General features: G+C 40.0%; 1 pseudogene; it reads right to left on the bottom strand.

Annotated features, from left to right (window-relative positions):
* Positions 1-378: 378 nt before the first annotated feature.
* The window catches only part of LOC138847784 (vomeronasal type-2 receptor 116-like), a 46,943-nt pseudogene continuing 22,526 nt past the window's right edge, over positions 379-24,795 (bottom strand).

Raw genomic sequence — 24,795 nt, 5'->3', positions numbered from 1 at the left:
TGTAACTATGACATCCCATGTGGGTGTCAGTTCATATCCTGGCTGTTCCACTTGGAATCCTACTCCCTGTTAATGATCCATAAAAAGCAGTAGAAGATGGCCTAAGATGCTGACACTCAAATGGACAACTGAAATAATCTTGGTTTAGCAAGAACCAGCACAGGGCCACAGCAGATATCTTCAGCATCTATCACCAGATGGAAGGTTTCTTCCACTCTCCCTTTCTTTTCTATGAATTGGTGCTTCAGAACAAAAACATTTTAAGAGAAGCATAAACTATTCATAAGAAGGTTACATTCTGCAAGTTATTTTATAACATCAGAATGCAAAATCAGTTTTATAAACCTTAGTCTCTAACAACTGAAAACTGTGAGAACCTTAAGAGCTACACTTCAGAACATCTGTTTCCTTGGAAACTATTCTATCTCTCAGTCCTTTCAAAGAATTCTTCTTAGGACTGAAGAGAATAATGTAGCACTTGGGGACAAAGATGCAGCCCAGGAGCCCTGCACTGGAGCACAAGATGGAGAAGACCTCTACAGCCACCATGACCTTCCCCTTGGTGCTGTGGTAGACAGGCAGGAAGGTCACCCAGACACTGCAGAACACCAGCATGCTGAATGTCAGGAACTTGGCTTCATTGAACGTGTCAGGCAGACTCCTGGCTAGGAAAGCCACAGTGAAGCTGGCCAAGGCCAAGGAGCCCAGGAAGCCCAGGACACAGTAGAAGGCAGTGACCAAGCCCTTGTTGCACACCAGGATGATGTGGCCATGCTCAGAGTGTGCATCTATGTCAACAAATGGAGAAGTCCCAAGCCAGATGGCACAGAGAGCCAGTTGGATGAGGGAGCAGATGGGAATAATGGAGTTAGGTACCCCTGATAGCAGCCAGTGTCTCATCCTTCTCCCTGGGGCAGTGACCTTGAAGGCCAGAACCACAGTGATAGTTTTGGCCAGGATGGTGGAAACAGCCACGGTGAACACCACTCCAAACGTGGTCTGCTGGAGGACACAGGTGGTTGTGTTGGGACGACCAATGAACAATAAAGAGCAGAGGAAGCAGAAAATGAGGGCGATGAGCAGCATGTAGCTGAGACAACGATTGTTGGCATGACTATGGGAGTGTCTCAGTGCTTCACAAAGACCCCAAGAATAGTAGCCGTGAGGACAGAGAAGCACAGAGCTGTACAGACCAGAGTCATCCCCAGGGGATCTTCAAAAGACAGAAAGGTCAGTTTTTTGTAGAAGCACTGGTCTCGCTCTGTGTTGGCATACTGAAGATCTGGACAGTTCACACACTGGTCCATATCTGGTAAGAAATGTAATAAACATCATCCCAAGTTCAGTTATATCTGATTCTCAAGTACCTTCTAGAATACCCAACGAAGCTAGTTTAGGCAAATGGTCCTTATTTGATGTGAAAGACAGCATATAAAATGACATATAAAATTATTGGCAATTATTTATGTCCATCTTCCTCATGTTAGCCAGTTAATACTTCATCTTCCTAAGTACCTTACATAATGATGAGTGCATGCTCTTTTTCTCCTAACAAAGCCCTAAGGGCTACTATCTGAACCTATTCATGGTGCTTTAAAAACATACCTTAACCTCTGTTATTTTAACACCACAAATTCCTTCTTCAATGTTTCTTCAGATTGGGAACTGATGATCAAAGTGCCAGAGGGTTGCATGTGTGGTGAGGGCTACTCTGCTCTTATACAGTGCACATTCTGCTGCATGCTCACTTGGAACAAGATCAAGCAGCAGCTCTGGTTTTAAGTTTTTATTTAATGATTGCATTTTTTATACATTCACCTTTAGGAATATAGGGGTTCTTTTCCCTATACCCACCCTCCCACTCCAACTCCCATCACACCTCCTTCTCCCTCTTCCTCTACCATCTACTTCTTCATTATGGTTCATTTTTAGTTTGATTTTAAATACAGAGGACGAACTCCATGTTAAGCATAGATTTCAACAGTTGGTATCCACACACACAGACCACATATAGAGCACAGTTTAGGAACAAAATTTGCAGTCGAGTCTCATAGTACAACTGATTAGGGACAGCGGTCCTACATGGGGACTAAGTACACAGTGACCTCTGTTGTTACTTTAACAATTAACATGTTTATATATGTATGATGTCAGTGATCACCTGAGTCTCTTGTCATGGTCTGCCAAGGCTATGGAAGTCTTTTGTGACCAGAGACTCCATCGGTATTTAGACAGGGCCATATGTAAAGTGGTTGCTCTCTCCTCTCTTCAGACAAGAGTACATCCCTGTTTGATGACCCTTTCTTTCAACAGAGGTTTCACAGAGATCCTCCATGTAGTCTATTTTTTGCTGCAGAGTCGTGGCTTTCCATGCCTGAAATGAGCCTTTTTAATAGTACTACTCCCTCTGTACTCTCATGGCCTAGTCAACCACCCAATGGTTGCAGTCTTTGTTTTAATGAGTATTCATTTAATTATAATTTACATGAAAGTCAGAGTTTCAGAAAGAGCAGGAGAAGCAGAATGGAGAGAGAGAGAGAGAAAGAGGGATAGGAGGACAAGGAGAAAGGGAAAGAGGTAAAAGAGGAGGGGAATGATCTTCCCCCAGTGATTCACACCCCAAAAGACATTAGTAGCTGGAAATGGGCTGTTTTGAAGCCAGTAACTGGGAGCTTCTTCTGGGCTTCCTGTATTAGTGTGAGCTCCAAAACTTGGGCCATCTTCAGCTGCTTTCCCAAGCATCAGGAGAGAGCTGCATTGGAAGTGAAGCAGCTGGGACTGAGACTGTTGACCAACTGGGATGCTAGCATCCCAGCCAGAGGCTCAACCTACTATACCGCAGCACTGGCCCTGTGTTCCCACTCTTAATATCATGGACTGGGAGATATACTTTGTGAATTTGGGTTGCACAGAAATCACCAGGTGATCTCACTAAAACATATCTCTTTAAGGTAGAATCTGGATTATGTTATGATAGGGGAAAGCACTGATTGACAAACCACCATTACAAGGCAAATGGTCAAGTTCTAGAGAAACACAGAACAGCTGTACACTTGATAACAGCTGGATTATTTGCCAGCATTGAACATTTTCATCAAGGAACACACTAGGATGCTGCCTGTAATCAAAGTCAGTCTGTAGATCAGCTTGAAACTTACTGGCATATTTCCACTTTCCTGTCTTTTTATCCTTGAACATGAATTTTCTCTCCAGCCCTGTCTGTATGTATCCTCTTGTTTTCAATATATTGCTCCTTCGATGACTGATGTCTCAACTTGCAGATTTCTTTCAATATTTAGTTAATCTTACCTTTGGATATATCATACTTTTTAGACATTACAATTGCCAACTTTCATAGCTTTGTTTTCCAGAATTGGTAAGGAAAAGTAACTGCTTTGTACTGTTTTGTATATCAGTACTACTTATTTCAATGATCAATACACTGATTTCATTACACCATCCCAATATCATTTTTTGTGACAGACAGAGTGGATAGTGAGAGAGACACAGAGAGAAAGGTCTTCCTTTGCCATTGATTCACCCTCCAATGGCCACCGCCGCTGGTGTGCTGCGGCCGGTGCACTGCGCTCATCCAAATGCAGGAGCCAGGTGCTTAACCTGGTCTTCCATGGTGTGCAGGGCCCAAGCACTTGGGCCATCCTCCATTGAACTCCCTGGCCACAGTAGAGAGCTGGCCTGGAAGAGGGGCAACTGGGACAGAAACCGGTGTCCCAACCGGGACTAGAACCCGGTGTGCCGGTGCTGCTAGGCGGAGGATTAGCCTATTGAGCCGTGGGGCCGGCCAAATGTCATTCTTTTTTGACAATATGCATGGAGCCGAATCTCCTGTGTAATTTTTTGTAGAAGTTGCGTTCTTTCGTCAACTTTGTATCCAATCTTCAGCTTTAATTTCCATGTTTTGTAGCATTCTAAAATACTCTTTAGGATTGAAAGCTAATCCTTCTTTTTGCCATGTTTGAGTCGTTTTGTTCTTGTTTAGAATTCATTGATCACTTAGAATTTATTAACTATTTTTTTCTCAGTTATGCTAATTATTATTACATTTTTCATGTATTATAAACTGAATCAGATTTTATGAAACTCTTTGGGCATGATGTAGCCTATTTTCAAAATACTGTTGGATTTACATTGAGATTTCAAATGTATGAATTTATTTCAACAACACTGTCTTAAAATTTCATTTTGCTGAATATCTGGCAGTATTTGATCCATCAACTTGAGATGTTCCCATAGAAGAAACAGAATTTTTACATTTTTCCTGTTCTCTATAGGAGTTGAGAAAGGAGTTCATCTGAAAATTGTTTATCACAATTCAAGTATTGGGAATTATTTTAATAACTGTGAGGATATTTGGATGTTTGAAATATTGTTCAACAAATTACATAATATTTCTATCTGAAAATATCTGAATTTCTTCTATATTTTTCAATGTATCAGAATTAAATGATTAATAAGCTCTAAAATTAGTATTTTTATATATAAATAGACCTCTTCAGCTCTCTTTGTGTATACACACTGTTCCATCTTGCTGAGGTTCATAAATCTTTCTTGTTTATGATCACCAACTTTAAATTCTTCCAATTTTTACTTACTTCAATTTCCTTATAATGTCCACATTTTACCTTCAAGGGCTTGTGCTTAATTTGCAGTCATTGACCTACCTTGGTATGCATACTTATTTTTTTAAAGACAGAGTTACAGAGGGAGGTAGAGACAGAGTGAGGTCTTCCATCTGCTGGGTCACTCCCCAGATGGCTGCAGCAGCCAGAGCTGTGCTGATCTGAAGACAGGAGATTCTTCAGAGTCTCTCATGTGTGTGCAGGGGCCCCAGGACTTGGGCCATCTTCTACTGCTATCCCAGGCCACAGCAGAGAGCTGGATCAGAAGAGGAGCAGCCAGGACTAGAACCGGTGCCCATATGGGATGCTGGTGCTTCAGGTCACGGCTTAAACCCACTGTGCCACAGTGCCAGGCCCACTATGCATACTTATTACCATGTATGTCAGCTTGTGTTCTTTTGATATGAATTTTATAAATGTGTGTACATATGTAAGCATAAGAAGGTTCTTGAAGATTTATATTTTGAGCAGCAATGACTTTTGTCAAAGGCTAAATCAGCCCCATTTATGATATTTGATGAGTATTATCCACAGGATGATATACTGTATGATTTCTAAGATAGTTTTTCATATAACACACAGTTTGTGTAGAGTTGCACTTTCTCACTCCAAGCATGCTACACTTGAATTTGGTGAAAGCACTTTTACCTATACAAGCACAAGAAACTCAGACATGAGTTTTCCTATACTGAATTAGCACATACATCACACTACTCCCATGGACTGTACTCTGTTGCCAGAACCTTTCATTATCAATAATAAGTTTCAAAACATTTGAATGATACTAAATATATGGTACAAATAACTACTTGTACAACACAAGAAAAAACTGGAAAATCTTTATGATACATGTGATAGCATAGTTCTGATTCATGAAATAAATATTAGAAATGCCACACTGTTTTGTGGGATGAATATTCTCCAATCTTGGTTTCTATTCATTTTTTACCATATGTATATCAACCTGAACTCCAACATGGTCAGCATTACAGAGACATTCAGTCTTTTATATGCTTTCATAAATAATACAGAGAGTGTATTGTGGAAAGTTTTATCCTTTTGTGGATTATTATTGATTATAAGGATTAATTTCTACTGTAAGGGGAAAAACTGTTCTCAGCAGTCATATTCCACGGATTTTCTTTCCATGGATAAGTTGATAATTTAAGAAACTGGTGGTAACTTCTCCAAGAGGCAGGCATTGACTTACCTGTCTGATTGGAAATCTCATTCCCAGGACAAGGTGTGCAATCAAAACAACAGGCAGGCTTTCCCTCAAGAGGGGTTTTCCTGAATCCAGGGCTGCAACTCACACTGCATACTGAGCATGGAGTCTGAGAAAAATCAGATGAGTGTTGATCGTAATTCAGACTATTACTTAAGTTCCAAGTAGAGGGTTTTCAAGTCTTGCAAACCTATTCACTGAAATTGTAAACATCTGTTTCTGACACAATGACAACATTCTATTTGATTTTCTTAAATACATTCAAAAGACTTGCATGAACAAGTGTGTGTACTGTCCATCCTCAGACACTAAAAACATAAGAAAGTATTTGGATTGGAAGTGGAGTGGTTTAATGTCTCTAAGTGTCTTTTTAATAAGCCATACTGCACATACGCCCTTAGCAGTTGGGGGGTAACAATGTCGTGTGAACCTTATGATCAGTCCTACTTACCTCTGTAATTCCTGTGGCCCACTGTATCAAATTCTCAGAGAGAGACAACTGTTCACTCTGTGAAACATATGGGGAAAACCGTCCTACTTTAACCTTACATCCAAAACCATATGGAAAATTCCAAAAATTGAGAATGTCATATTCAGCTTCCAAATTTTTCCTGTGATTCAAATTCACTAGGTCACCAGCTGGATTGGTAAACTGGAGGTTCTTCATAAATGGGTGCAACTGAAAAAAATGCATCATATTCTCATGAAGACTGACCAAGTGATAACACATGAAACCCAGGTTAGAGAAAGCCTCTCTTTGTCTGTAATCACAAATAAACAATTGAACATGTTTAGGACCACCCAATGAATTGAAGTAAAAAAAAAAATAAACCTGATGAGAACTACATCAAGGTAAGTATGATTTCACTCATTTTTCTACAAAGACAAGGGAAGTCAAAAATATCTAGCTGTGTGATTCAAACCATTTCCAACAGTGCTTCCCAACTACCAACACTCATTTTCTCAGTGTACCTAGGACAACTATCTGTAATAAAGTTACCGGAATAAAGAACTGTGCAAATTATATGAGATCCCTTATGTTCATTGTAGATGAACATGCTCAGTAACATTTGAACCTGAAAATAATTACTGTACTGCTGAAGTTGAAAATGGAATAACACAGTCTATGTATTTCACATTGTGGGGAGCAACTGAGACTAGACTAAGTTACTGGAATTAAGACTTATTCTATGCATCTACTCTCCCACAATATGGCCCTGAGAGAGAGCCCAAACAACCTCTATGCAGCTGCCTCTCGCCAGTTTGACTGATAAGCTGCAGGAGCTGATCCTGCTCCTTATTGGAGGAGAGCAGCATGCTCAGCGTGTGGGTAGCAGAGTTGGTATTGGTGGAAGAGGACTATAAAGGAGGAGAGAGACAACATGCACCAGGAACATCTGAAGGAACACCTGAGCAGCCCCCCGAGAGAGCCGGCCGGCGGTGTGTCGCTCCTCCGTGGAAGCGGGGAAAGTGGCAGGGGGTACTGCCCCTCCACGGAGGTGGAGGGGTCTGCAGCCAACCCGGTAAGGACCAGCAGCAATCCTGGGAAGGGCCGAGCACATGAAAGAACAGCGCAGGGTCCAGTGTCGCTCCTCCATGAATGGGGGGGCAACACACGTCAAAATTAAATTGATAGAATTGGAGAATATTTTTAAGTCACAGTGTTGATGCTTATCCAAATTACCTTCCCACTTTTCATTGGAGCCCTTTTGTTAATGACAAATTACAGACAGAGGCTCATTTTTATCTTGTGTTTTGGAGAAAGGTTCCCAAGCTACTTGGATTGCACACCTGCAGAAACTCTTAAGGGGATCACTTCAGGAGTACATGTCAACAATGGAAACCAAGTTACCTGCCAGGGAGAAGAAGCCACCTTTGCCCCATTGTTCACTGGCTGCAATTCTACCTCTTGTAGAAGCATCTCATGTACACTGTGGGCCACAGCATACACAGCATTGTATATGTTGTAACTCCCATCACTCATGGTCATATCAAAACGATGTGGAGGCAAGGATTCCAAGGAGGCATTCAGTGGACAGTTCTGCAAAGTTTTACAGGATGTCCCAGTAACTGAGCAATTAAAAGCCAGTGACCAGAATTTGGAGAGGTAAGAGTCTTCTGGGTACTTGGAAGGGTTAGCTGTCCGAAGAAAGTTTTTGAAACCAGAGATCTCACTATGGTGGTCTGAAAAAATGAGGGTCCCATGGAATGAGTGGAACAGGAAAGGTACCTCAGAACTGGCAAAATCCCATTGTGAAGTGGTGACCCAGACTTTCCACATCATTAACTCCTTCCATGATTGAAAGCTGGCGCCTATGAGTGACTCAGTGACACAGAAAAGAATCACCACATTTGCTGAAGATTTTATGATCTGGATATGAAACGTATTTTGGAATGAAGAAAGTGACTCTACAGTGGCTGGGATCAATTCCACAAAGTCTACACAGATGCCATTTTTTGCAACTCTTCTTTCAAATCAGACATAAACTGAATACATTTTGGGAGGTCTGAGATGGCCAAACCCACCCAGGTCCACCAAAAATAGAGCATCAAGGAGGCCATGCCATGGGCCAGAGAAGTGTCTTTGGGTGCCATCTGATAGAGGGAAGGAAACTGACCACTGTCACTCAGAAGAGGTTCAAAAGGCCTAAGAGTCAGCTAAGGGAAAAGGCAAGAAATCTGTGTAAGGTTATTGTCATAGTGTAAATTATCATTCCTTAAGAAATTAAGCAAATGATGGAAGTGTCAGATTTTAGAATATTTCATTTTTCTCATCTCCCACTACATGAGATCTTCCTAGTTCATGAATTATTAGACTCACAGGTTGAGAAAAACATTTCTCCTTTTCACTCACCCATACCTCTGCTTCAGAACAAATGTGGCTAATTCACAAAATCTCTGCACGTCTTCTCTTTAGATCACATACTGTGTCAAATGTATAAGGTCTCTGTCCCTTAAATTTTTGGTTCTACGTAAGGCACCCAAGGTGATGTACTTTATCCCACTTTTTCACTACATACTCACCTGTGGAATTTTGTAGAGTTCCAGCAGTGTCCCCATTTGGACAGCAATGCTGCTTTCTGATATTACAGCAACAGACTTGCTCTGTTTCCTACATGTGTACTTAGGAACGTGCTTTTCCAGTCCCGCAAGCCAGATGAAGGGGTTCTCCATCACAGTCATATGAGTGTGCATGACATTATAGAGACCAAATCCCAAGGTCATGTTGGGTAAAAGATGGGGGTTTTTGTTGATCTCCTCAATAGCGAAAACCAAGGCCAGAGCATACTGGTAGTTTTTGGACTGAAGCCTGCAAGAAATACACAAGGATTTTAAGGGAAAAGCCTCCAATCCAGATTATCATCAATTCTGTGATTACTGTGACAGATAGATTGGTCATGGCCAAACATTCATATGTTGTAATCCGTATGTGTAGATTTGCTGAGTACAGAGTGTGAACTTTTGTATTTGCAGGACACGTCCTCACCAGAAACAAAGCTGCTACCAACTTTTACTGGTTTCCAAGCCTAAATGATTCTGAAAAATAAGATCTGCTTTTACATCATAATGTCTTGGGCATGTTATCCCATGGTTGTCCATGCAGCCAAAGAGCATGATCTTATTTTTGGATGCATATCTCATCAATTTTAATCATTGCTGGCAACAGCTACCTCTTCTAAGTGTTTGTATTTGATATCTAAAGTAAATACTACAACAGGTTCTGGAATGCACTCTCTAAAGTTTATGCACACCTAGGAGTACACTCCAGTTGTCAACGAAATCATGACAAGGAAAGTCACATCATCTTCAACTGCCTCTAAATTATTCCTACATTCACAAACTACAATGATTCTTCATCTTACCACATCATTAAGTGCTTGTTGAAATAGCAGTCATACGACCATAATGCTGCAGGTTGTAAAGGGAAAAGAGAGTAACCCAATTGAAGGCTATGTGATCAAAAAGAAGGATGATGTCGCAGCACTGAAAATGGTATATGGGAGTCTGTAATTAATCCTGAAAAATCTCTTCCCCATCAAACTTACCCATCAACCAGTATCACAAGCCAGGAAAATAAAATCGAATTCAAAGCTTCAAAGAAGGGAAATAGTGAAAAGAGAGGAGCACTTTAGAGAAGCCACAAACACTCCCTGGGTGAACATGAATCACTGGGCTTCGAGGCACCTGATGGTTTTCAATTAAGCCAGTCATGCATTTAGATCACTAAACATATGTTAAAGTAAATCATTATGAGTGGTAGCTGTATTTACTCCAAACAGGACTTCTTCACTCAACTTTTCCTACAATATTGAATATAAATAGCCTTCCATGCAAAGAAAATGATGCATTTCTACTTTCTAGGATCTGACATTTCACAAAAAAATGCAAATGAGGAGCCCCTTGTATTTATTTCTGATGTCCTGTGTGTTAATTCCTCATGAATAGACCAGGTCACGAACACTGCTTGTTAAGGGTCACTGTGTGCTCCAGAGGAAGTGACAGTTTTTCAGTTCTTGGTCCTTGCTATAACATAATATGGATATATGTATGCATATTATATATGTATTCTCTCTATATATCTATACATAGGTATACTATAACCATGCACACAGTAGCTATATATATAGTGTTTTATGTATATATAGTTTCCATACATATTTGCTATCCAAATATGTCATTCATACTTTGTAGCATGTGGAAATTTGAAAATCATTGCTATGAATCAAATAAAATTCAGTTTTGTATTTCATATATCTGTTTCTCTCCTCATTACTATCACACTTCCATTATTCCTCATCCTCTCATTTCTTTCTCCAGCTGCTGCCTTGTACCAAAATGTCTAGACACTCTTTGACACACTGGAATTTGTAAGAGTTTATCTCTTTTATGCTGTGTTCTTTATCTCTAAAAACAGTTTATCAGTAATTGTATATTCTAAAGTTGGTGAATCTAACATTGGAGGGTATAGTGCCTAAATCTATTGACAGTTCAGTATTTCTTGTTTTTCCAAGTATCATCGACACAGATAATTTCCCTTGGTTTGCTAAGATTTTATCATGATCTCCAGTTTGCATGGCATACATCTTGGAGGAACTTGGGCTCTATTCATAGCCTCTTTTCCTACTACTGGAAATTCACTACCTCCTGGTCTCTGTCATTAAGGGTACACTTAAATGATGTGCTGCATGCATAACCATGGAGAATACTACTACTAATGAATAAATATTTCATGAATTGGATGCCATGTGCACACATTAAATTAGGTGAATTTATAAAAGTCAATGTGAAGTGAATAATATTGTTGCACCAAGCTAATATCCATTAGATTTTTTTCTACATAAATCTTTGGACAAATGCCATCAGTTGCACCACCTTGGTGGCACCAAATATACTTCTCAAATCCATTGGCTTTAACGATACTGAAATGATCTATGTCCTAATACCTACCTTCTATCAAAGTTCTATGCAGCTGCAACCTACTTCCTGTAGCCTTACAGTAGAAACCAATTAGAAAATTGGCACCTTCATAAACAGGTTTGAAGAAAAGAATTCTGCTATCCTACAACATACTATATTCTGCATGCATGGAATTTATATATGCTATATATGTATATGAAACCATTATATTTAGCTACAAATAAAGGATCTTCAAGAGGGGCAGAAACAGAATAATCCCCCTTAAGAAATCTATTTTGCCCAGAAAAGGCAGAATTGGGGAAACACTATATATGTAGTAGATTACAACCATTGAAATTCTTATGGGTATATTCATCAGTAAAATATAATTATTACTATATTTGTGAAAAGGTGTTGCCCTGAGATTTCTTTTACATAGTAAAAACTCTTTGAATGTCTTTATTCCTTTACAAGTGTAGAAGAAATGAAGTGTTCTCATGGCCCCAAATCTAGTACGTTGCCGAAAAGAGTGTGAGCCTATGTGGAATAGCTCATGTAACTCAGTTCATTCATTTCAGTGCATGGGTTCTGCAAGAATCTGCTACTGAGGCACAATAGGCCCCTGGGCTGATGAAAGTGGACAGGGAAGGACAGGAGGATACCGGCCAGACTCTGCTTCCTCCTCTGATGAGACATTTCCCTGAACAATCCACAGTGCTAGGCAGAGGGAAATGTCTTCCTCATGCCCCAAATCAATTACCAGTAGTTTTTAGGCAGGGCAGAAGATGGACAGGGCAGGGATACAGAACATATTTGCCTATAGATTTGCAGACCGAAAAACAAGTAGCTAATATGTAAATAAATGGAAAATGATTATGGCAAGGAGAACTTACCAGCTGAATCTGCGATATTTGCTGAACCTCTTCATGATTATGGGAACCTCATATGTGTAAATGCGCAAAAAAGCAGTAATCTCAATATCCCCATCCTTGTAAAAACTCTGTTCCATCTGGGAATAGCAGTCGGGACCATCCTGACAAGTCACAAGGAGATACAGCTGCAGAAAGAGCAACAGAAAAATCAAAGGAAACATCTGTGAAAAACCCTATGAGACAAGAGCACTGGAACATGCAGGGTCATGCAGGTGGATACATAGAGTGTGTGTGTGTGTGTGTGTGTGTGTGTTGTGTGTGTGTGTGTGATTGCTTGAAACAAGCCACTTTAATACTGCTCCATCTGACTTCTTTCCACCAGCTGTCCACTCATCCATGGGGGAATCTGATACTTTTCTGCCCTGAGGCTCTGCAGTTCAGATCTTCTGTCCTGGTGGAAAACACAAGAAGAAAAACATGTTTGTTAATCATCCTCCTCACCCCAGGTGCCAGGATTTCCTCCAAGTCCATGGATACAAAGACTCAAGGGAGAAACTCCTGCTAGTTACATTTGGTCCAAGGGCTTTGTCAATAAACCACTTCATGAACTTTTGGCAATTATGTACCGGGATTGCATCAGAGGGCATGAAGGGAGACATGAGGTGAGGCTTTTAGTAAGCTTTCAGACCAGAAATCTCCAGTATCACACACTACAATGACTCAAAGTGCAACAGGGCAGCCTCCATCAGCCAGTATTCTGGGCAGCCACAAATCACTTTGATAGCACATAGACCCCAAACCAATCCTGTTTACAGAGATGCCCACTAGGACATGTGGTTTTCAATCACTGTGCAACCAGTAATCAGCCTGAATTCAGATATGTCCATTCTGCATTTCTAATCACTTCATCTTTAGTTGTAAAACATAAAAAAACTTCCACATTGCTGTTAACCCTGGTAATCCCATAATGATCTGCTTTTGCACCTACAACCTTGGTTGATGCTCTCATGAGAACCTGGACTATTTGAGTACTTATAGCTTTTTACTCTAAGCAGACAGTACCAGCTGGAAGTCACCTCTTTATTCCCACCACCACAAACACCAAGGGCAGAATGATGCCTCCAGACACCTATACTTCTTGAATGCAAGTGACTTTCAGGATGCTTATGTAGGACACCATCAGGGCAGCTAGGTACTATTAATCCTTTGCCAAACCACAGACTGCACAACACAAGAGTGAACAAAATGGATACCATGTCCTATAGGCAATAATGAGGATCGACACTGACTAATCATTTGTGCTTGTATACTTGTGTGAGGTATTGCCAAGAGAATAAATCTAATAAGGGGGTAGAAAGGGCATATATGAGAACTCTATTTTTCCACGCAAAAGTTTTCTAAACTCAAATTACTGTAAATGTGGTGATTAATATTTTAAGTAAAACACATTCTTCATTGCTTAGCCACTGCCCAGATGCTATTAGGGAGATTTTTTTTTTAACTTTTATTTAATGAATATAAATTTCCAAAGTACAGCTTATGAATTACAATGGCTTCCCCCCATAACTTCCCTCCCACCCGCAACCCTCCCCTTTCCTTCTCCCTCCCCCCTTCCATTCACATCAAGATTCATTTTCAATTCTCTTTATATACAGAAGATCAGTTTAGCATATATTAAGTAAAGATTTCAACAGTTTGAGATTTTGATTAGGGGTACATGCAAAATGAGATGCAGTATACGAACAAAATACACAACAGAATTCAGTGACTTGCCTAAAATTGAAAATATAATTTCTTGATGAGTTAAACTTAATACTGGTACATTGATGAAGCTTGTTGTCTATTCAGTTAAACAAGAAAAATAAATCTAAATCAGAGAGCAAGCATCCACTGTTCTCTCTAATGTGTAGGAACTAAAAATAGAGACAACCTGAATGTACTCGATTCACTGAAAAAAGATTGGGAACGGAGAGGATGAACTCCATGCAATGAGGAGGCTTCAGAAAATTCATGGAAAATGTGTGTTATGAAACAGTTATGGATGAATTTTTAAAAAAATTAGCACCCAGATTTATTCAATATTTTTAGCTTCAGTGTTTCTTTCATATTTAACATTTTCATCTTCTATATCCTTAATGCTGCATTTGACATTTTTTATAGTTTGTGATGAATGCTTCAATTCTAGAACTTCAGACTTAATTCAGGGAAATATATATTCTAATTGCATAAACTTATATGGAATCTGAGATTACACATTTATGTCAAATTGAGCTTTAGCAACAACATCATAAAAGTTGATAATATTTTTCTATTTGAGACTTTTTATAATTTATATTGAAGTCCAATATCATGTAGGTTACTGCAAAACAATTTCCAAAAATAAAAATATGTGGACATTTGAGTGCATAGGTACAGAGTTCTGTCTGTGTACAGGGAACACTCACATGAACTTACACTCATTCTACATCGAGAACACTGTCTCCAATGGACTATCCTGGACTATCTTCTCAGGCTCAATACACTTCAAATCAAAAGTAGAAATTGCTATAAGTACATGGTAACATTAATGTCATAGCAAGCAGTAAAGGAAACTAAGAAAATTCGCAATGCAGAGATGAGCTGGCATGTCAGCACTCACTGTATCAATTCTCAGTAACTCCAAATTAGCTATGCTGGTATGTAAAGTCTACAACACTGCATTTTTAACCATTCTGAATTATGTCCCAGCCAAAAATCCCCAATTCCTCCAACTTCCAGCCATACTTAATCTGATGAAGCTCCTCTGAATACAACAGAACATGACACTTTGCTAGTGTTGCCATTTATGGTAATCCATCAGGAATCTGTTTCTACCATCATCCATCTAACCTAGGAATAATACTGCTGATTACTGAAGAAAGACCAAGATGGCTGAATGAGAAGGACATACTGTTATAATCTAGGAGGAGATATAAAAGTAAAAGTGGAAGAAACACATTCTCCTGGGATAGTTAGAGAGAAAACCATAGTGGGAATTCTATGGAAGGAAGAAGAATGCTGTGGATCAGTGTGGAAGTTGCAGACATGAAGTATGTTCAAGGACACAACAGACAACCCCAGCAGCCAAGAGCCAGAGAAAGCAACAGTGTTGGAGAGGGAGGGGTGATCAGACTGCAGTGCCTGAGCCACTGGTTATGTAATTGGAGGGAGAGATTTCAAGAGTCAACCACCTGAGAGAAAATTGGAGAATATGGCTACATTTCCTTCCAGATACATGTTTCCAACATACAAATTAAAAAAACAGAAGGGACAGTACAAATATCATTGAAACTGCATAGAGGAATTGAACAGACATTCCTGCACAAATAGAAGAGCCAAAGGCCTTACCAAGGGTGCTAAACATTAGTAAACTTGGAATACTATTCAAAATCACACTGAGATATCACCTCACATCTGCTCAATTGGCTACAATAACTTTTGTTTTTAAAGATTTTGTTTGAATGGAAGATTGAGAGAGTGAATGTGAGTGATACAGTCAGAAAGAGAGAGAGAGAGAAAATATCTTCCATCCCATGGTTCACTCTCCAAATGATCACAACAGCTGGAGCTGAGCTGATCCAAAGACAGGAGCCAGGGGCTTCTTCAGGTCTTCCAAATAGCTGCAAAGGACCAAAGACTTGGGCCACCTTCCACTGCTTTCCCTGGCCACGAAAGGGACTTGGATCCTTAGGGATCTTTGGTAAATGTCTCCAACCATGATTATTATCAACTCCAAACTTAGAACTACTAGAGAATGAATGTTTTGTGCAAATATGGGGAGGTTGAAATACTGCTCTGTAGCATGATTATAGTTGGTGAGGTCTTTGGGTGGTAATAGCAATTTTTTATGGCTTACCTAGTTGCTTTCTTGCAATTTTCAATATGAGACTGCACGGGGAGTTTGTTACATCTCTCTAACAGGTGAAGACTGTGAGAAGAGGAAAGGAAAACTATCTTTAGTGGAGGCAGGAAACGTGTCCTGGACAAACACCAACCTCATGTATATTGATCCTGGTCTTACCAGCCTCAGCATTTCTGAAAAATAAATTTCTGTTCTTAGGTCAAAAAGTCATGGTATGTTATGACTAACAAAACAAGTAAATTGGGATGAACACTAGTTACTCTCATTTGTGGCAACAGACGGCTTTCCCAAGTCCTTGGATTTTGTATTTATAGCAAATGCCAGAACAAGCTCTGGAATGTTCTATCTAAGTTACATGTTCCACAAGGAAGAGAAACTGATTTTCAAAGGAAAGCAAAATGAATTAAATAAAAATCAGTCTTGCTGAATTTTGCACATGTGCCATCATGTACCAAAAATGGTTATATATATATTAGCACATCATTAAATGACTCCTCAAACAGCATCATCATGAACATGACTTTGTGCAAGGTCTTGGGAAAGAATAATTCATCTGAGGGCTATGTGGCTAGCAGAGGCAGGATATCTAAGTGTGGAGCATGGTGGAGTACAAAGTTTGGCATTTATAACTGTTAAGCCTCCTCCTTTTCAAAACTGGGCATCAGCTCCCACCCCAAATCAGGAAACTAATTCAGATTCAAAGCCTGAATGAAGGAGAATCTTAAATGCAGAACATTTAGAAGATGTCAGAATCACTGGGGGAACTTCAAGTACTGTAGATCAAAAGGCACTGCACCTAGTGAAGCTGAATGGCTGCCATCTAGTTTTCTATGGAAATCTGAAAAGTATATTCATATAAATAATGACTATTGGTAGCAGTTCTAACTCCAAATAGGTCTTATTCTCTGAATCTTAACTCCAGACGTGCATGCAGATTGAGTTGCAGGTAAAGAAACACATCATGCGTTTCTACAGCCACTGACACAAAACTTCCCCAAGGTTAGAACACAGGTGCCCTTTGTGTTTCAAGTGTCCTGAGTATTCAGTCATGATGAACAGTGTATTTCATGTTGACAGCTTATACACCCTCATATGTTCTGACCAGAAGAGGTATCTTTCAATTATTGGGCACATGATTTTATATGTTTCCAACATGACAAATTGTAAACTTGACTTTTCAAGTATCTCTTTATTATCTATGTTGCTTTCTGGGTGAGATAAGTGGAAAATTGCCATTCTAAGCAAAAATATATTTTCTGATCTGTATTTAGTCTTTCTCTTCTCTTCTTTGTCATTCTTCCAGTTTTCCTCTAATTGCTCTGTCCCTTTCATTTCCTCCTCCTCTTCTTCTCAATAAAGCTGTATATGATGACTGCCAAAGAGGCTTTATGGGAGTTTGCAAGTGGATACGCTACATCATTCCATCCTTTATCTCTTCAAACAGGTCATCAGTGGTAAGAAGAGATTCTGACACTGGGAAATCTAACAGTTGGGGATTTAGTGGCTCAAGCAGTTATTTTGAATTTAATATTCTTTTATTCTGCTGTCATCAACAAACGTCTATTTTTCCTTCACGTGTCTAATGAGGTTACTTCATAAGGTGCTTCTTGCATGACTTTTCACTTGCGATTTACCTGTGTCCTTATCACAATCTTTTCCTCCACTTAGGAACCATGAGAGGCTGGTACTGTGTTTCAATAGGCTAATCTTCTGCCTTGCAGTGCTGGCACACCGGGTTCTAGTCCTGGTCTGGGTGCCGGATTATGTCCCAGTTGCCCCTCTTCCAGTCCTCCTCTCTGCTTTGCCCAGGAGTGCAGTGGAGGATGGCCCAAGTGCTTGGCCCCTGCACCCCCATGGGAGACCAGGAGAAGCACCTGGCTCCTGGCTTTGGATCAGCTTGATATGCCAGCTGCAGCATGCTGGCTGCGGAGGCTATTGGAGGCTAAAACAATGGCAAAAGGAAGATCTTTCTCTCTGTTTATCTCTCTCTCACTGTCCACTCTGCCCATGAAAAAATTAAAAAAAAAAGAACCATGAGAGTTTCTCCTGGTCATGGAATAATCCCATGTTGAGTGATTTCATTTTCCTCTCATGTCTCAGAGTTTATCTGGGATTCCCACATTAATTTGCCCCAGATGCATAGTGAAATACACATAAATCTTTTCCTTTTAGGATGGTTCTTAGCCTTTGTCTGTTGTTTTCTCTGCAAAAACATTCAACTGTTTGCAATCCATTTCTTTCTACCTGGGGTTTTCTCATCTAGCAAATTTAGGGAAATAATCCAAATCATACTCTTTGAAAGACCTTGATTTGTGTTAAATGAAGAAGGGAAATCTAAAAACACAAGGAAGTAGAATTGGGCAGAGTCTCCTACTTACCACAGGATTCCTGCCTCTGTCTTCTGATGAGAAAACTGTGTGCACATAGCTGAGGCTCCAGACTTCGGCTGAAGATCAATTTGGGGGCATTCATGTGGATCTCTGCAAATATCAGGTGTCGCTCTTGAGGAGCTGACATGAGAGGTTCCACAAGAAGGAGCCCTTAAAACCATCCCCTACCCCTTCAGGTGCATTTACTGCAGTCTTGCAGGCAAGGTCAAATCCATACTCTGCCTCAGGCACCCTCTAGTGCCTGAGGGCGGTATTGACCCTGACTGAAAGGAAGGGAGACATGGGCATAAGAGCAGTAGACAGCTCCAAATCAAGACTGGGTCAACTGAAACATCCAAGTATAATGGAAAGGATCTCCATGGGAACATTAGATGGCTGTGCAGAAATAAACATGTGTGTGTACAGGAAGTCTGAAAGACTATTTAGATAGGAGCTGCCTGTGAGCAATGGGCTTGTAGTTGGTTTCCTTTTCTCTTTATAAATACTTAGATTCATTTGCATAAGGATACTATTGAACAATAAATGATAACTGGCCAATTTCACATTGAATTTAAAAATGAATGCCAATGTGTTTCCTTCTTAATGAAATAAACAAGCCTATAATAAAACAGACAACTCATGCAAAGTAAGTCAGCATAGAATATACTATTCAGATAATACATAAACATATGATCTAACTATGATTGATAGAAATTATAATCAGATATATTATTGGCACAGTAACTCAGGACTTAGTTTTTGCATGCAAAAATGTAGAATTTCAGTGCCAGTGATCTTGCCTTTACAAACACACATACATACACAACAAAATTGTTTTAAAACTCAAGGACTCAGATACCAAATGACTTGGATATTAGAGGACACATATGCTAATGGCTATTCATACACAACTGAGTATGACTCAGGAAGTGTTGCTATGTTCTGAGACAGCCACATAAAGTTATGATACCTCCCACCCAAGTGCTTCTCAGGCTATAGCTGCTGAAGACACTGTTGGAGGGTTTGGGGAGAAAGAAGTAATTCTATGAGGAACTGATGACTCTGCTGGAGACGATGGGGACATTTAATTAAAGATGCCTCAGTTAGGGAAAAGGCTCTCAAAAGGTAGTTGGAATTTGCATGATTTGGTGCTTCACCACTTATCTTTGAGAATAATGGAAATTGGAGCTGGGCAGTGGTGCAGTATGTTAAGTTTCCACCTTGAGTGCACACACTTTACAACCTCTGCTGGAGAGCACTTGGGAAAAAGGTACCCTAATCCACAGTTGGTGGGAATGTCAAATGATGCAGCACTGTGGAATACAGTACAGAAATGTCTGTGAAAGAAAATAGATCTGCCATATGACCCAGTCAACTGACTCCTAGGAATTTACCCAAATAAAATGAAATCAGCATGAAAAGGGGTCATCTGTACCCCCATGTTCATTGAAGCTCAATTCAAAATAGCTAAGTATGGAATCAACCCAGATACCCATCAACTGATGACTGGATAAAGAAACCATGGTTTATACTCTAAGAATATTCATCAGCAGTAAAAAAAAGGAATACTGTCTTTTGCAATAACATTGATACAACTGGAAACCATGATACTTAGAGAAATAAGCCAGTATCAGAAAAGACATGTACTATATGTGTTCTCCTATCTGTCATAACAAGTTCCTAAAAAGTATTGTATTGGAGTGAAATTGACAATTGAGGATCCATTATTGTTTATAGCCTTTGTCTCTATTTTTGAGGGATACTGTTGGTTTCTTCCTACCATTGTAGAACACTTTACATATTGTAGGGTTAATCTCATGGGTACAAAGTAAACTAGAAAAGGGTTCTTTGCAAAAACAAAGAATGGGAATAGGAGAGGGAGGGGAAGAAGCATAAGACTGTTGACAGGAGGGAGGATTAGGTGGGAAGTATCACTACATTCCTAATCTGTATATATGAAATTCATGAAACTTGTATACCTGAATTAAAATTTGAAATATAAACACACTGAGTAACTTACAAACAACAAAAAAAAATTAAAGGCAGAAGTTACAACAAAATACAAGTAATTCATGAACAATGGGAATAGGATACAATGGACATTTCTGCACAGTTAAATATATGACCAGAGGGCATTACAAAGGATCCTAATCAGCAATAAGTATGGAGAAACCATTCTACACCAGAAGGAGCCTCCACCTCACATCTACTACATTGGTACAGAGAAAAATTTTCCAAGTGATGTAGATAACACAGGGAATTTGGAATCTTTAAATGTGCTAGAAAGTAACAGCACATATGGTATGGAAGGCAGTTGTCATCTCCTTAGCAAATTCAACACAAAATTAATTTATGACCAAAACATTCCACACCTGAGAGTACACTCAAAAATTAGAAAATATGCAAAAATCTCTTCCATATCAGTGCTTGTATCCAAACAGCCAAAATTGGAAATGGCACACAAATCAGTCTACAGTTAATTGGAGACACAAAACTCAAAAAAATTACAGCAAGGGTTTATCAGTTTGTCATGAAAAATGTAGATGCTTGCAATAATGTGGATGCCCCTTGAAAACACCATGCAAAATGAAAGGTCACCGAAATCCACAGAGTCCAATATTTAATTTGTACACAACATTCAGTACCATGAAATCCACAGTAACATAAACAGATTGGTAGTTGTGCAAAATCAGTTTTTCCATCTTAGCTTCTAACCATTAAAACTGAGATTGCCTTAAGACTTACAACTGAGAACATCTGTTTCCTTGGAAACTATCCTATCCCTTAATCCTTTCAAAGCATTCTTCTCAGGTCTGAAAAGAATAATGTAGCAGTTGGGGGCAAAGATGCAGCCCAGGAGCCCTGCACCAGAGGCCAAGATGGAGAAGACCTCCATGGCCACCATGACCTTCCCCTTGGTGCTGTGGTAGACAGGCAGGAAGGTCACCCAGACACTGCAAAACACCAGCATGCTGAACATCAGGAACTTGGCTTCATTGAAGGTGTCAGGCAGATTCCTAGCTAGGAAAGCCACAGTGAAGCTCAGCAGGGCCAAGGAGCCCAGGTAGCCCAGGACACAGTAGAAAGCAGTGACTGAGCCCTTCTTGCACACCAGGATGGTGTGGCCATGCTCAGAGTGTGCATCTGTGTCAATAAAAGGAGGAGAAGTCCCAAGCCAGAAGCCACAGAGAGCCAATTGGATCAGGGAGCAGATGGGAATAATGGAGTTAGGTACCCCTGATATCAGCCAGTGTCTCATCCTTCTCCCTGGGGCAGTGACTTTGAAGGCCAGAAGCACAGTGATAGTTTTGGCCAGGACGGTGGAAACAGCCATGGTAAACTGTTGGGAGCCACTGTGCTGGTTTCCCTGTAGAGGCCTTTGTTTAGAGTAACCTTCAACTGTGTTCCCTTAAGGATTCACTAGAAAATTCCACTTGTACAGCTCACTGATATGGTTAGCGCTTGGCCATCTGGGTGCTCTCTTTCTTGTACCTTGATAAGCACGTCTGGTAGCTGTAAGACCTCGCTGTAACTCCCTTTGTCAAATTGATACTGATTCCTGTGAAATTATTTTTTGTACTATCTTGTAAGATTACCCCTGCTTACCCTCAAATGTTAAAATCCTTGCCTTGTACTATATAAGCTACCTGCTTCTCCAATAAAGTGAGACCTTGATCAGTATATTGTCTTGGTCTCCCTTCTCATATCTGGTTTGTCTCTCCATTCAGGTCTGCCCTCCTCGTGTCCTAGTTGATTACCCTGTGTGCCAGGGCAAGTGGCGCCCAACATGGGGCTCGCGGAATGGTAATTGAGCTGAAGGTCACTGGAAGAGCCGGCCATTTCATTTAGGTCACCACCATGTCTCATAACCGCCACCATGGACAATTGTCTGTGATACAGTCCTGAAGAAGGTGAGGGAAGACCTGCATAGTGGCCACTGTGTCCTGACCCATCCGTGACACAGGCCACAAAGGTAAAAAGAGCAACACAATTATGGGACAAACACTCACTAAGCAAGAAATGTTTTAGAAGGGCTAAAAGCCTCACTCAAGGCACAAGGAGCAAGGGTTTAAAAAGGTGAGCCATAGAACAGTTCATTAATGCTACAGGAATAGTCAGTCCTTGGTTTGCAGAAGGAGTTGAGAATGAACAACATTGGGATTTGCTTGGAATAGATTTAAATGTGCATTTAAAGAAGCAAAGCAAGCTGTGACAAAGGCTGTGAAAGCTTTATTGCAGATGTAGAGAATAGGGTTAAAGAAACAAACCATAGAGCGATTTATCAGTGCTGTTGAAAAAATTAGTCCTTGGTTAGCTGAAGAGGGTGCTGTGGATAAGAAACACTGGGAGTAAAAAATATAGATCAGTGTACACTGGACAGCCCTCACCCTGCATTTAAATATTTCATTTGAAGTAAATGTTACCTGTTGTGAAGTTAATATTGCTATGTGAAAAGAGGAATTGTGGTGACAAAGTGTCCAGACTACCCATTCTGTTTTTGTATTATGTATTAACTCTATCCCTATTATCGATAGGAATGCTTGGACAGATTACACTTGGTTTGCTTCACAAAAATTGTAAATCAAAATATGTCACAAATAGTTAAGATTCCACAAACCTACAAAAATATAACAATTACAGATAATAAGAGGCTAATTCCCCCTCATATATGTTTCAATTTATCCTTAAAACACATTGAATATTATTGTGTTTGATTGCTGAATGTATACTTGTATGAGAAATTTGTATTGTATTCTTACGATATGTTACTTATTCCTATACCTTGGTGCAACTCTAGGGCCAAATGTAGGGACAGATTTTTGGGATGGAGAGGCTTGTATCTAGGTTTGGCTCTGATAAACAAGTAACTTGTCTGCCAGATGACCTTCTCCTGCTCCTTGGGAGCCTGGCCAGTTCCCAGGGAGGAGGATAAAGGAATGTTTTTGATAAACAGGTAGGCATGCTTTGTGTCTCAGCTCTCTGGTCAAGATCCAGGATGGGATGCACTGCTCACCTAAAATCTTGGCAATGAGCCACCCTTGTCTTTAGGCACTTCAAGAGGGAGCCAGAGCAAGCCTCTGCTGCTGCTATTTCATCCCAGGGGAACACACAGTCAAGCTGAAGTTTAAACATGCCTGTAATGATTACTGTTGATGTTTGATTCTCAGTATGGATCCCTTTCTGGTGCTGTGTGATGACTGCCTAGTAATGCCCACAGTACTGTAAATTCTACAAAACATAAGTACAATGCAGATATGGATCTATTGGCTATTGTGGCTGAGGTGTTCTATGACAGTCCCTTTGATGAGTGATTAACAAAATGGATCAATTTAAAAACAAGATATTCAGGACCTGCCACTCTGCTTGGTATGTCATTAAAAAAATCAACAAGGAGGGCTATGCCCGATAAATGAGGGTGCTATAAATGGGGGCAGCAAGGACCTGTGCAAAAAAATTGTCCAAAAGTTAAAGTTCAATATAAGACTCCTCCTGGGATTTGCCCCCGGTGCAAAAGAGGAAGGCATTTGGTCAATGAATGTCACTGCAAAACTGATATAAAAAAAGGTAATTCATTACAAGAATAAAGTTCAAAAAACTAGAAGCAGGGCTGGCCCTAGACCCCAACCCAACAAAACCAACAAATTTTTTGGGGCCATGACATTTGTTCCTCAGCGGAATACCCTAAATCCATCAATTCCCTCCACAGAGCCACAGAGGGTAGTGCAGGACTGGACCTCAGTGCCATCTCCTATACAGTATTGACCATTGAGATGAGCCCACAAGCGCTCCCTACTGGTATTTTTGGTCCTTTGCCAACTGGGTTTTTTGGTCTCCTACTGAGCAGAAGTAGTACAACTATGAAAGGGTTACAGGTTTTTCCTGGAGTTATAGACGCTGACTTTACTGGTGAAATAAAAATTATGGCTCAAGCCAATAATGTAACTTTAACTACAGCACAATGCATTGCTCAACTGATTCTGTTCCCCTTCTCTTCAATTGGTAAGTCTTTTTTAAATAAAAGAGGAAATAAAGGTTTTGGATCTTCTGATGCTTATTGCATACAACCCATAACTAAGGACTGACCCAAATTTTTCTTAAAATTAAATAAAAAGTTATTCAGTGGTCTTTTAGATACTGGAGCTGATGTCTCTGTTATTTCAGTAGCAAGCTGGCCCACAAATTGGAGAAAGGAAATTACCATGACTCAATTGCAAAGTATTGGTCAGAGTCAGAGATTAGCACAAAGTTCCAAATTGCTGCAATGGGAGGATGAAGCAGGTAATACTGGAGCCTGTCGCTCCTATATTTTGGCTGCATTACTTGTTCATCTATGGAGACATTATATTCTAACTCAAATGGGGGCCTTAATGCGTAGTCCAAATAAGATTGTTACCATTAACATGCTTCAGTA

This window comes from Oryctolagus cuniculus, chromosome 16 (assembly GCF_051225735.1).
Source record: "Oryctolagus cuniculus isolate XC-2025 breed Fujian yellow rabbit chromosome 16, ASM5122573v1, whole genome shotgun sequence".
Lineage (NCBI taxonomy): Eukaryota > Metazoa > Chordata > Mammalia > Lagomorpha > Leporidae > Oryctolagus > Oryctolagus cuniculus.
Note: the sequence above shows the minus strand (reverse complement) of the source record. Positions and strands in the feature narration are given on the sequence as shown.